We start from the raw sequence: 14,641 nt of genomic DNA on the forward strand, positions 1-14,641 counted from the left end.
AGGGCCATACCATTTCTGTCCTTTATCAAGCCCATCTTTGCATGAAATGTTCCCTTGGTATCTCTAATTTTCTTGAAGAGATCTCTAGTCTTTCCCATTCTGTTGTTTTCCTCTATTTCTTTGCATTGCTGAGGAAGGCTTTCTTATCTCTCCTTGCTATTCTTTGGAACTCTGCATTCAAATGAGTATATCTTTCCTTTACTCCTTTGCTTTTTGCTTCCCGTCTTTTGACAGCTATTTGTGTCTATATATATATATATGTATGTTGGAGAAGGCAATGGCAACCCGTTGGAGAAGGCAACGGCACCCCACTCCATTACTCTTGCCTGGAAAATCCCATGGACGGAGGAGCCTAGTAGGCTGCAGTCCATGGGGTCGCTAGGAGTTGGACGCAACTGAGCGGCTTCCCTTTCACTTTTCACTTCCATGCACTGGAGAAGGAAATGGCAACGCACTCCGGTGTTCGTGCCTGGAGAATCCCAGGGACGGGGGAGCCTGGTGGGCTGCCGTCTATGGGGTCGCATGGAGTCGGACACGACTGAAGCGACTTAGCAGCAGCATATATATATGTGACTGGTTGGTTTTGGCACATAGTGAAATTTAAATATTTTTGTCTTGTGAAAAAGGCAGAGTGATTTGCTGTTGAGTGGTTGGCCTTTGAAATTCCAAGTAAGGAATTTAAGAGTGCTCATTTCTCAGATATATTTGTAGGTGAGAACTGTAGGTTGCCTTTTTTGGAGTTTTGGAATGGGGAGAGCATTGGAAGGAAGTAGGTGGCTATGAATGAAAGTCAAGTAGTAGTGACTGCTGGAGTGAGCACTGTCAAAATAATGAAACTAATGATTAAAGAGAGAGAATGGTTTCTCTGAAAACAGGGTATCCCTGTAAAGCCTCCTCAGAGAGGTTTAACCCAGCAGTTGTTAGGTGGTTTAGCTAAAATTTCTTAAGCAAATACTGAACCAAACTGAGCATAAATATTGTGATAATTAACTATTCCTTTTTCCCCCAGATGTGTAAACGGAGTAGTTTAGTTTTTCTTTCTCTTTTAGTCATGTTTTTGAGGTATAATTTACATATAGTAAACTTTATTCTTTTTTAAGGGTACAGTTCTGTGAGTTTTGACAAATAGATGCAATTGTAATCATCACACCATCCAAGATATAGATTATTTCCATCATCCCCAATAGTTACCTCATGCTCCTTTCCCTTCATTTGGCAGCCCCTACTAACTACTATAGGAGAAGGCAATGGCACCCCACTCCAGTACTGTTGCCTGGAAAATCCCATGGACGGAGGAGCCTGGTAGGCTGCAGTCTATGGGGTCTCGAAGAGTTGGACACAACTGAGCAACTTCACTTTCACTTTTCACTTCCATGCATTGGAGAAGGAAATGGCAACCCACTCCAGTGTTCTTGCCTGGAGAATCCCAGGGACGGGGGAGCCTGGTGGGCTTCCGTTATGGGGTCACACGGAGTCGGACATGACTGAAGCGACTTAGCAGCAGCAGCAGCAGCAGCTAACTACTATACTAGTTTTTGCCCCTCTAGTGGTTTCTATCTTTCTCTCTAGTTTTTTGCCTTTTCCATGTCATATGAATGAAACTGTACGATATGTAGCCTTTGTATCTGATATCTTTCACTTACTATAATTGTTTGAAAATCATCCATGTTGTATATATCTGTAGTTCCCTTTTATTGCTGAGAAGCATTCCACTGTATGGATATATTGTAATTTTTTAAATCAGTCTGTCTACTAGTTAATGGACATTTGTGTTGTTTCCTGTTTTGATGATATGAATGAAACTCTAAACATTTATGTCTTTTGCACACATGTCTTCATTTCTCTTGGGTAAATACTTAGGAGTGGGTTTGCTGGGTTCTAGGTAATTTCGTGTTTAACATCTTAAGAAATGCCCAAAGTATTTTTTGAAGTGGCTGCACTGTACCATTTTGCATTTTTACTAGAGATCTATGAGAGTTCCATTTGCTTGTTGGGTGTTTTACTTTTAGAATTAGTTGTTAAAGAAACAGTGTATTTGGGTAAAATCAATTTTGGTTGTCTTGTTTCTACTTAAAGGCATATTCTCTTTTATAATATAGAGTCTGTCTTCTGTTGGAGTCAACACAGTCATTTCTTATTTACATATCATTAACAGAAATAATAGCAACTACCACTTAAATGTCAGAATAGTTTTCACACATCTGATTTTTACAGCAATCAGTGAGTAGTAGTATTCTCATCCTCTTATTTCATATAAAGTTCAGGAGTAAGGTGATTTGGTCACTATCACACAGATAGAATGCAAGGGTGTAGGTTTTTGGGAGTTGAATCTGTGAGGGGACGTTGTTTTCTTTTTGGTTAGATGTATAATAAGTGAAAACATGGGTATCATCCCAGTGCTTCCTTTTATCTTCAGCTCACAAGCAGTGCAACCTTGGACAATTCATATTTGGATTTTGAATGGCTTTTATCATCTGTGAAAAATGGACAGCTATACCATCCCTGTCTACCTGACAAGATGAGAATCAATTGAGGAATTGTAAAAGCATGTTTTAGACACTATTTGTTATTAGATCAATGATTTTGTAATGCATGAATATATTTTAGATGTTTAAACAATACAGATAAAGTAAAAATCCCCTTTATAGTCTTAAGTGAAGCTGTTCATGTAACAACTATATTGTGGAGCCGTTAGCCGCAGGGATGGTTCTAGGTGCTGAGGGGCTTCCCAGGTGGATAAAATTCAGTCCCTGTCTTCAAAGATCTTCCAAAAAAAAAAAAAAAGATCTTCCAGTTTGTCTTGCCCTGTATGTCCTAACATAGATTTTTGTTGATTGCTCTTGTAGTGAAAGCTTTGACAACTGGGTTTTAATTAAGTTCAGACAGTGATTGTCCATCTTTTTCTCTTATAACTGATGCTGTTGGGGAGAGTTGTATTGGGAAATACTGAAGCAAAGATTCTGGTTCAATTGATGGAGGTAGTGAACTTCTTGGGGAGGAGATGGGATGCCAGACATGCCTCCGAGCCACTGAGCACATTAACTGTAGTCATGGATACCAATGCTTGAATTGTTCTGAGCGTCCTATAGGTCTCTAAATAGTCCATGCTAATTTTGTGGCTGTTGGACTCTAAGGAATGATTAGATAAATAAGGAGAGTTTCCATTAAAGCCATGGTTTTTAAATAGAAATTTGAAATCCTAGAATCAGTTGTTGATTATCTTTTTCTTGAGCCTCTTGGTTCTCTTTATTCTGCTAATTGAGTTCAATAAATCATTTATTTCAGGGGCTGAAATGGCAACCCACTCCAGTATTCTTGCCTGGAGAATCCCATGGACAGAGGAGCCTGATAGGCTACAGTCCACGGGGTCGCAAAGAGTCGGACACGACTGAGCGACTTCACTTTCACTAATATCTGTATTCTACTGTGACCCAAGCTAGTTATACTAGAAGGTGAACTTTTTTTAAAAAGATACTTTGTTTATTTAGTGGTGGCATGTGGAATCTAGTTCCCTGACCAGGGGAACGTTTATTAAGCCCCTAGTACAGGACACTGGCAGATATAAAGAGAATTCTAAAGTGCCAGAGAAGTTTAAAAGTTGTTCAGTGGTGGAGGGAGGAACAGATTGATGTTTCATTATCAATGGTAAGCAGTAATAATAGCATGATAAGAACCACCACCGATAGGCATCTGACCTAACGTATGTGCATGTATGTATGGGTGTGTTTCAGAAAAGGCTTCTCCAACAACTGTTTAAAAAATATCAGGTTTTGGTCTGGTAGTATATTTACATAATTCAACAATTAAAAGGTACAAAGGTTATTTAGTGAACTGTCTCCTTCACCTCTGTGCTCCAGCCAACACTTGCCTTCCTTGGAGGCAGCTAGCATTACTAGTTTCTACTGTATCCTTGCAGATATATTCTTGTAGGCCGTATAATACCATAGATAAAAGAACTTCCACTTTCTGCATTGTATTTCATTGTATGGATGCATAATACTTTTTTTTCTACAGTCCACTACTGATGAACATTTTACATGCCAATCTTTTGCTGTTAGAAACAGTGCTGCATAGCTTTGTAAAAGATGCCATTTCATAAATCTGCTGACTAGATTCCTAGAAGTAGAACTGCTTGGACAAAGGGTACAATTTGTATAATTTTGATAGATGTTGCCACATTACTCTCCAGAGATGATATATCAATTGTTTTTACTTCTAACAACAAAGTGTGTGACCCAAGTAAAGAAAGGGTAAGAGATGGGAAAGCTGAGTCTGGACCAGGTTTTGGGGGAGGGATTGAAAATATGTTATTTAAAGTATAAAGTGCTAGGTGAAGAAGGGTAGAAGAAGATGAGAGTAGAGAACCAGGCAGGGAACAGGTTTATGCTTGGATTTTATTCCGTAGCTAATGGAGAACAACAGAAAGGATGAGGGAATGACGTCGTTACAATTGTATTCTAAGTAGAGCACCCTGGTGGCTCTGTGAAGTTGCATTTGAACGGACAAGACAGAAGCAGTTAAAATAATTTTGGTTAATGCAATAGCTTTGTCAGACCATGTGTTTCAGTTTGGGGTTTGGAAACTAGAAGGGATATAGTGTGCTAAGGGAGATAGAGGATATGGATTTAAAAGAGGAAGAGTGTATCTCACTGAAAGTAGCAAGAAAGGCTTCACTGAATATTACTTAGTTGCATTTTGATGGGTGGGTCCATCTTGGATTGGTAAATACAAAGAGGGAGAAATGGAATAAAGAAAATCATGCCAGGGCCTGATACTGGAATAAGCCAGCAATAGGCAAACTTTTTCTATAAAGAGCTTAATAGTAGATATTTTAGGCTTTATGGAACACATAATGGATTCTGTCACATATTCTCCTCCTCTTTTTTTTTTTTAACAACTTTAAAAATATAGAAATTGCTAGCCTATAGCCATTACTGAAATAGGCCATGGGCAAGGTTTGTATAAGAGTGGGATGGGAAATGGCCTTAGTTACTAACTCTTGGTCTGGAAGGTACAGGATGTACTAATACAAGCAAGAGTAAAGGCAGGTTGAGGCAGAACTGTGGGACACTTTGAATATCAAGCTAAAGAATTTGTTCCTAGGTTAGACTCACTGAGGAATCATCTATCATATTGACTCTGAGATGGTGACATTTTGCCTGGTACTGTAAGCTTACTGTATTATCAGCTGTAAAAAGCCTGGCTGGGAGAGCTGTCTCGTGTAGACATTTGTGTTGCATGCATATACTGCTGATGAATTGCCCGATATTAGCATGAAGTACTGAGTGAGGTCTTACCCACTTACTGGGGCTTTCCTGGTGGCTTAGTGGTAGAGAAACTCTCTGCCAATGCAGGAGACATAGGTTCAGTTCCTGGGTCAGGAAGATCCCCTGAAGAAGGAAGTGGTAACCCACTCCAGTCTTCTTGCTGGGAAATCCCATGAACAGAGGAGCTTGGTGGGCTGCAGTCCATGGGGGGTCACAAGGAGTTGGACATGACTCAGTGACTAAACAACAACATCTCATTTTATGAAACTGCTTTTATCAGCACAAAGACCAAGACTAGGTACTCTGCTCTTGCTGCCTCTAAGTCCTTGAACTCATTTTGAGCACCTTATGTGTACACAGTGGGTGTGCAGGTTTTTGTTGAGGCAAAAGAATGCTCTAAATATAGGAAATTCAACAGATAAAGGATCTCTGAGATTCTTCTCATTCCACAGTTTGTGTGTCCATGAATTCAAAGGCAATAAATCCTGAGGAAACCCTCAACATAAAATCCTCAGACCATCCACCAGACATGGTATCTGACAACCTTTAACAACTGCTTCTTTATTCCTTTTGGTGGCCAAAGTGAATAGGATAACTATGCAGACTATTAGGGCATGCAAAGTTTGGAGACAACAATTTATCAGTCATGTTTTTTTTTCTCTAGCTTCATTCACTTTATTCTTCTCATATAAAATTATGTGGTAGCTACAGCTGGAGCCTGGGTCCTCTGCACAGAGACTCTTTACAAGATGGTCAGTGAATTCTGATACAGAGACTTAGTGAATACTGTCTCTTTCTGGAGATCAGGGATGAGGTAACTGTGAGTCTTGGAAATGGTGTCAAAAATGGCCTTGGTGAAGTTGCCCAAGGTGGCAGTGCAGCCCCTGGCAGAGGAGAAGGAGTCATCAATGCCAGCCATCATCAGGAGCTTGGGCACAGGGGCTGAGACAGTACCAGTGCCCCTGGGGGCAGGGATGAGGTGCACCAGCAGAGAGCCACAGCGGCCAGTCACCCTGCAAGGGACCATGTGGGGCTCCAATCTTTTTCCCCCAGTAGCCGTCTCATCACACAGGGATGATGGAGAGCTTGGCCAGGATGATGGCTACCTCCATAGAGTACTTGATGCCCAAACTGACATGCCCTTGAGTAACTCCCGACGGTGACAGATGCCTTGAACCTGGTCTGCTGGTCAGTACAGGTCTGCTTAATTAAGGGATGCTCCCAGGAAAAAGTGAGCGATCTCAGATTCCTTGATAGCAGAGAGAAGAAATAGATCTCCTCCAGGGACTTGATCTTCATTTCTTTGACCAGGCAGCCCAGCTTGGTAATGGGGAGCCACTTGTCCTCTCGGCCTTGCCTCTGCGAGGTCCACGGCCTCTGCCTTGGCCTCAACCCTGGCCCCAGATGCCACTGCCAAAGCCTCCGCAGAAGCTACCATGGCCTCCCATTCCAGGGCCCCCGGGGGCCTCCTCCGGGCCCTCCCACAGCACCAGCGTCATCTGCCATTTGGTGTTTTTACAGAGAAGTGCCATCTTTTCTAATTAAGGCTGTTATTTCCATTTTGAAGCAATTGAAATTTCCCAGTTTTTTAAAGCACATGTTGGTTGTGGCAGTGAAAGCTGTAAATGCAGTAATCAAAGCTTTTTTGATTGTAGCACATTTTCAGATTTGGAACTAAGTCTAACAGGGTTATATGGATGGTTGATAAAGATTATAAACTTAGAAGGATCTATTAAGACTTATTTCAGAAATAAGAAATTGGGATCCCATTAGGGCTTAATTGGTTTCACTTCAGTTTTTACTTGGAGGCTGCTGAAGAGTTAATTTATTGTGCAAGGGTTTGGCCGTGTGTGGAGCACAGATTTATTTTAAGGAAAGGATCTCTTTGTATGTTTATGCATTTGTGAGATCAGTCCTGTTTACATATGAACCCGCTTCTCAATTATAGGGAAAACAGGCAGACAGTTGATGCCAATTAAATATTAGAACATGACACTGATTTTGGTTCCACACATTAAGGGGGAAAACAGGGCTAAAGGTTTTACTAAACTTACCCTGAATGCTGACATTCGAAAATAGAAACCATTGGGGAAAGGTCTGTCAGTAACAGATGAGTAAATTTTTCTCATTTGAATAGGTCCTTGTATCTAGTTAGATATTAACAGTATTGTGTAGTGAGAAAGGATCTTTAGGTTGATTTTCTTAACACTTAGGGGCTTCCCTGGAAGCTTCACGTTCTAGGAATTCTGGTTCTAGGTGAGTGATCACACCACTGTGATTATCTAGGTCGTGAAGATCTTTTTGTATAGTTCTTCTGTGTATTCTTGCCACCTCTTCTTAATATCTTCTGCTTCTGTTAGGGCCATACCATTTCTGTCCTTTATTGAGCCCATCTTTGCGTGAAATGTTCCATTGGTATCTCTCATTTTCTTGAAGAGATCTCTAGTCTTTCCCATTCTATTGTTTTCCTCTTATTCTTTGCGCTGATTGCTGATTAATTGATTAATATATTCAGGTGGTGATTAAGTATTAACTAAGTGTGTTAGCTAGAGAGAAGAGGGTGGTGGGGAGTGCAGTTAGATGCAATGGTTAGGAAAGACTTCTGTGATCAAATGCTATTTGAGCAAAGACCTGGAGAAAATAGGCTGCTGCTGCTGCTGCTAAGTCACTTCAGTCGTGTCCAACTCTCTGGCAGCCCACCAGGCTCCCCCGTCCCTGGGATTCTCCAGGCAAGAACACTGGAGCGGGTTGCCATTTCCTCCTCCAATATGAAAGTGAAAATAGGCTAGCCATGTGGATATCTGGAAGAGGAGCAGTCAGCAAAGGGAAGCAAGTGTCTAAAGCTCTGAGGAGGGGTATGCTCGATAAGTTCATGAAGCAGCAAGGAGGCTGGTTTGCCCAACAAACTGGAAACACTGTAGGGGCCATAGAGGTAGAATGTCAGAAGGTAAAGCGGAATCAGAGCGTGTGGGGTCTGAAGAGTCAGGGAAGGATTTTGGATTTTCTAAATGAGGTAGGAGACTGTTGGAGGGTTTTGAGTAGGGGGAGACCTGATCTCCTTTATCTATCTTTTAAAGAGTTCACTCTGCTCTTGGAGAAAATACTAATGGCAATGGTGGAAGCAGGAATGTAAATTCAAACTATTGTAAATATAAGAACAAGAAAAATTATTGCTATGGGCCAAGAGAGAGAAGTTGATTTGGATCAGAATATTTATTAATGGGGGAGGTAAGGAGAAATCGTTGAATTCAGGATATTTTGAAGGTGCAGCTGATAGAATTTGCCCCAGTGGCTTGGCTAGAATTTGCCTCAGTGGGTGATTGTGTGTCAAGGATGACTCCAAGATTATTGACTTAAACTGCATCTTTACTGATTTGAGAAAAACGAGTGTTGAGAAAGACTGGGGAGATGGTTGAAGCCCCAGGTAAGTTTAGGCTGGGATGGGGAACCAAGAATTTGAAATGGGACATTTTGTATATGGAGAAGGCAATGGCACCCCACTCCACTACTCTTGCCTGGAAAATCCCACGGACGGAGGAGCCTGGAAGGCTGCAGTCCATGGGATCGAGAAGATTTGGATACGACTGAGCGACTTCACTTTCACTTTTCACTTTCATGCATTGGAGAAGGAAATGGCAACCCACTCCAGTGTTCTTGCCTGGAGAATCCCAGGGACGGGGGAGCCTGGTGGGCTGCCGTCTATGGGGTCGCACAGAGTCGGACACAACTGAAGCGACTGAGCAGCAGCAGCAGCATTTTGTATATGAGGTATCTGTTAAATATCCAACTGGAGATGTTGAGTAGACAGCAGGCTATGTGAATAAGATGATGGGGAATTCCCTGGCAGTCTAGTGGATAGGACTCTGTGCTTTTACTGCCTGGGCAGGTTCATTCCCTGGTTGAAGAACTAAGATCCTGCAAGCCACACAGCTCAGTTTAAAAAAATGGTGAATGAAAATAGAGACTGGACCTAACAAGACCTTTGCAGTGAACAGATGAATTCTCTTTATCATATGAATGTTTGTAAAGCAAATTATTTGGAATTTAGATTATGCAGACTTTTCTGGTGTTTTTGTGAGAGCTATTTGACAATGAAGTAATATATTAGGAATTTATTGAGAAAGTTCCTGGGTTCTTCTTTGCAAAATCTGTGGCCGAAATTTATTAGACTTTGTATATATTTAATTGGCAATTCCCAGGTGGCGTCAGTGGGAAAGAATCCACCTGCCATTGCAGGAGATGCAAGAGATATGGGTTTGATCCCTAGGTCTGGAAGATCATCTGGAGGAGGAAATGGCAACCCATTCCAGTTTTCTTGCCTGGAAAATTCCATGGACAGAGGAGCCTGATGGGCTACAATTCGTAGGATCACAAAGAATTGGACACATTTGAGCACGGACTCATTGTAGATTTAATCTACTCTACCATAGTTTATATTGTCGGTTATTCCATGTAAAATGATCATAGTGACCTTAGAAGATCTGTATGATTATTAAGTATATTGTGAATTATTTGAAGGAAGAAAGCTTTAACCATAAACATAAAGCTTTATGTTTTATCACATATTTGTAATTTGTACCTACATTGAAAAATAGTGGTTTACATGAGGATTTCATATAGATTATTTTATTCAATGCTCACAACAGGCTGATTTGTACTGTTGCCATATCCCACTTTACAGTTGAGAAAACAGAGGCTGCATGGATAATGAACTGACACTCAGGGCATGTCTCTCTGTTTAGGTAGTAGAGACAGGACCTGAACTCCTCAGAATTATATAGACTAACTCTGTTAGCTACCATGTTCCATTTCTCTGCTATGCTGAATCTGTGATAATTTATTATAATAAACTATAATTTATTATAATAAATTTTAATTTATTATAATTATATAATGTTTGAAAGAGAGTTTACAAAAGTAACTTGACAGTCTCATAAAAAATTTATAGCAAATTGTAGTCAAAAGTAAAAATACCATTTCACCTCATCACTGAAAGTTTGTATTTCCAGACTTTTTGGAATACCTTTACAGACATCTGTAAGACATATGAATGTATAATTTATTTTATAAATGGAATCATAATATTTTGTGGAGTCTTTCTAATTTCCAGTCAGATGAGCAATCCACAAAACCATTCTGTCAGACCTTTGCTTTAAACAAGAGCAAAGACATTTATCTCTTCTGCTATCTTAAGTACCTTGGAACATATTTTTATGAATGACTGCAGCTTTCAGTATTGATTTGTTCAGTGTTAGTAGTGAGATGTCTTCAAAGTGATCATACCTTTCATCTCAGAGAACTTTGCAAATGCTCTGTGAAAAAGGCAAATATATGACCAATTGCTTCTTGAGGTTGCCAAGAACCGTTCAAATCCTTTTCCCTTTCTCAGAAAGTGCAGGCTGGTCCACTTCGGAGCAGCTGGCTCTTGCAGATGCGCCTGTTACCTGTAGTTGTAGGAGATGATGTCTCTCCATGTGTCTGGTAGTAGAAAAAGGAATTAATGAACTTGTAACTAAAATAGAACAGTGCCAGAAGTGAAAATAGGTCCTTTCTGCTATTGATGACGTAGAGAAGGAAAGCTTCAGGTGGATCAAACTCTCCAGGCCAGTCACAGGAATCTTGCCATTTTTAGCTCATTAATGCCATAAAGGTATTTTGGTGATTATTTTCACCAATGTAAACTAATACATATGACAGATCATGCATTTTGCTTTTTATTTATTTATTGTTTTTTTAACTGAAATACAGTTGATTTACAATGTTGTGTTAGTTTCTTATGTAAAGTGATTCAGCTATACATATATTATTCATTATAGTTTTTTACGAGATAATGAATGTAGCCTCCTCTGCTGACAGTAGGATCTTGTTTGTTTGTTTTATGTATAGTAGTTTGTATCTGCTGACCCCAGACTCCCGATTTATCCTACTGCCACCTTTAAGGCTTCCCAGGTGGAGCTAATGATAAAGAACCCAACTGCCAGTGCAGGAGACATAAGAGACGGGGGTTTGATCCCTGGGTTGGGAAGATCCCCTGGAGGGAGGGCATAGCAACCCACTCCAGTATTCCTGCCTGGAGAATCCCATGGATAGAGGAGCCTGGCAGGCTACAGTCCATAGGGCTGCAAAGAATTGGACACGACTGAAACTGTTGTAGGAAAGGGGACCCCTTCCAGGGCCTGAAACTGGGCTCTTGTCTAACACTCAGAAATGAATTGTCCGAGAAGACGCGTGTGCTGACAAAGCAAGAGATTTTATTGGGAAAGGGTGCCCGGGTGGAGAGCAGGAGGGTAAGGGAACCCAGGAGAACTGCTCTGTCACATGGCTTGCAGTCTTGGTTTTATGGTGATGGGATTAGTTTCTGGGTTGTCCTTAGGCAATCATTCTGACTCAGAGTCCTTCCTGGTGGTGCACGCCTTGTTCAGCCAAGGTAGATGCCAGAGAAGGATTCTGGGAGGTGGTTGGACAGGTGGTGTCTCTTTTTGACCTTTCCCAAACTCTTCTGGTTGATGGAGGCTTATTAGTTCCCTGTTCCTTACCAGGACCTCCTGTTGTAAAACAACTCATGCAAATGGTTACTATAGTGCCTGGCCAGGGTGGGCGGTTTCAGTCAGCATACTTCCCCTAACAAAACAACTTAGCACTCACACATGAGATCTAAGTCAATTTCCTAGTTTGTAAAAGAGGATATATATCTAACTTAAAAGGGAAGGATTAAAGGCAAAAGGTGGATATGATGCTTGTCACGGTTCACTTCAGTTCAACTCAGTCTCTCAGTTGTGTCTGACTCTTTGCGAGCCCATGGACTGCAGCACGCCAGGCCTCCCTGTCCATCACCAACTCCTGGAGTTTACTCAGACTCATGTCCATTGAGTCAGTGATGCCATCCAACCATCTCATCCTCTCTTGTCCCCTTCTCCTGCCTTCCATCTTTCCTAGTATCAGGGTCTTTTCGGATGAGTCAGTTCTTCGCTTCAGGTGGTCAAAGTATTGGAGTTTCAGCTTCAGCATCAGCCCTTCCAATGAATCATGGTATCTGCCCCAAAATTAACATTTCAAATAACTAGTAAATATAGGCTTACTAAAATAATGATTAAGGAGGAAAAAATAACTACGTGCCACGTACGCTTTTGTGTGCATCCCAGGCATCTGGGAAGCTTGTTAAATACAGCTTCTGGGACTTCACCTTCCAGAAATTTAAATTCCAGAATTTAGGATCAGGTCAAGAATCTGCATTTTTTCATCAAACTTCCTCAGTTCTTTTAGGTGGTCTAAAGACTACTTTCAGAAATACTGATTTAGAGTATCTAAACCTGATAAAGACCATCCAAATCTAAATGGAGAAAGCATTAGGGGGAGGAAAAATTATTTTGATATAGGACATTGAAGTAGAGTTAAAGTGAAAGTTGCTCAGCTGTGTCCGACTCTTTGCAACCCCATGGACAGTCCGGTTACAGTCCGTGGGATCACAGAGCTGGACACGACTGAGTGGCTGAGCACATACACACCTAATTTAAAGTCCCATGGGGAGAATAAAAAAATCTCAATTGTAAAGTTTCTTAAGTGTAAAACCAAGAAGAAACTCTCATTTTTCACATGTTTATTTGGCGTTATTTCTTAATTGAGTACATTTACTAGTATTGATACTGCCATTCTTAATATAATGCACTGACTGCTGGGAGATAATGAGCTCATTTTACTAGGATTATCTTCCTTTAAATGCTCTGAATTAAGTAGTTTGTGAAGTGGTTAATGATAACCAAATTTGTAATCTAGGATTTCACACTTTATAACAATTCTTTAGCATTATTACTCTAACTTCTTTGACATTGTTGTATTTGTGTTTTGGATATGAAAAATATATTTTAACATCTTATAGTTAAGATGACGTTGGTCTTCACTTTTGGCAATGAGATGAAAATGCTGCCCTGGGCTTGCCTGATTGGTGACTAGGGTTCTAGCACGCTGCATGTGATGGGTGTGCAGAACCAGGTGTTTCACTCTAAGTGCAGCTGTGCCGTCTGTGGGAGCAGGTGGACAGAGTCTGTGTCATCAGGAAAACACAGCTGGTGAGACTTATGAGACGAGGTAATTGACTGCTTTTCCTCAGCTATAGCTCTCTCCAGTCATCTACACTTAAGCACAGCTTTTACCTGTGCACAGATGTTGCCTTTGGTCAGGAAAACAGCAACAACCCAAGTGAACAAAAAAGTGTACATTTGGCTGCTTGTGTATTTTGGGGATTGGCACTGAGAAGGATAATTTAAGGTTTTATTTTTTTACTTTTTGTTTTTACTTACTTGAGAGTATTTCCAGTTTATCATATTAACTTCTCTGAGAGTTCCTTGTAAGGATAGTTAAATATAGTAATGTTTATATATAGTTTATGCAGGCTCCTTTCTCTGGAGAACTGGGAAGTAAGCAAAATAAAGCAAAATGTCATAGATCTCAAACACTAAATATTGGAAGGGAAATAAAAAGCTCTAGAGTCATAGATTCTTAGAATAGACTTACAAGGAATTATTTCTGTTTCACATGTAACAAAACTATGACTAAGAGAAAATAATTCCTCAGTACCAGAGCCTGATTCCTTAGAGAACTGGATTAAAATTCAAAGTAACTTGTAATTCTGAAAAAGTGGATCAAATCCAGTGGTATTTTACAAAGAGATAGCAAAGTGAATGAGCCAACTGAATATAGGGAGCAACTAGTTATATACATAATTTCAGTTCATCTGAGACTGCAGTCTAAAAATTAGCTTATATTGGTGTTGTTTCGGAAAGAATCATCCCACTGGGTTGCATGAAGGGAGCCAGGACTTTGCTCCTTCCTACCTAAGGTTTAACTTAATATTTATGTACCTCAGTTTAAGAGATCTATGTGAACAGCATTTGAGAGATTCAAAGAAGATCCCTAAATGTGATTAAGAAAAAAGAAACTCCGATTGATGAAGAGCATGCATGGTGGATTGATAGGCCTTTTGCAGAAGCTGGCTGGCTGTATGCCTCTTCACTTCAGACAAGATGGTCAGGCAACATCAACTTTACCTTAGCCATGAGAAAAGTAAATACACGTTGTCTGTGCTGAGGCTAGCAGCATCATTGTCACCTGGGAGCTTTTTAAAAATGTAGAATCTCAGGCTGTGTCACACATCTAGTGAATTTGCATTTAATAAGATTTCCCCAAGTAATTCGTATGTACTTAAATATTTGAGATGTACTGGGTTAGTTCAGTTCAGTTCAGTCGCTCAGTCGTGTCCGACTCTTTGCGACCCCATAAATCGCAGCACGCCAGGCCTCCCTGTCCATCACCAACTCCCAGAGTTCACTCAGACTCACGTCCATCGAGTCAGTGATGCCATCCAGCCATCTCATCCT

The 14,641-nt window shown here is 40.6% G+C and overlaps 1 protein-coding gene and 1 pseudogene across 4 annotated transcripts in view; one reads left to right on the top strand and one right to left on the bottom strand.

The window, feature by feature from the left end:
- Positions 1–14,641, top strand: part of CBFA2T2 (CBFA2/RUNX1 partner transcriptional co-repressor 2) — a 144,550-nt gene that overhangs the window by 11,924 nt on the left and 117,985 nt on the right. The window lies entirely within an intron of this gene.
- LOC133259610 (small ribosomal subunit protein uS5-like) lies at positions 5,865–6,940 on the bottom strand (annotated as a pseudogene).

The sequence above is a fragment of the Bos javanicus genome, chromosome 13, assembly GCF_032452875.1.
Source record: "Bos javanicus breed banteng chromosome 13, ARS-OSU_banteng_1.0, whole genome shotgun sequence".
NCBI classification, from domain to species: Eukaryota; Metazoa; Chordata; class Mammalia; order Artiodactyla; family Bovidae; genus Bos; species Bos javanicus.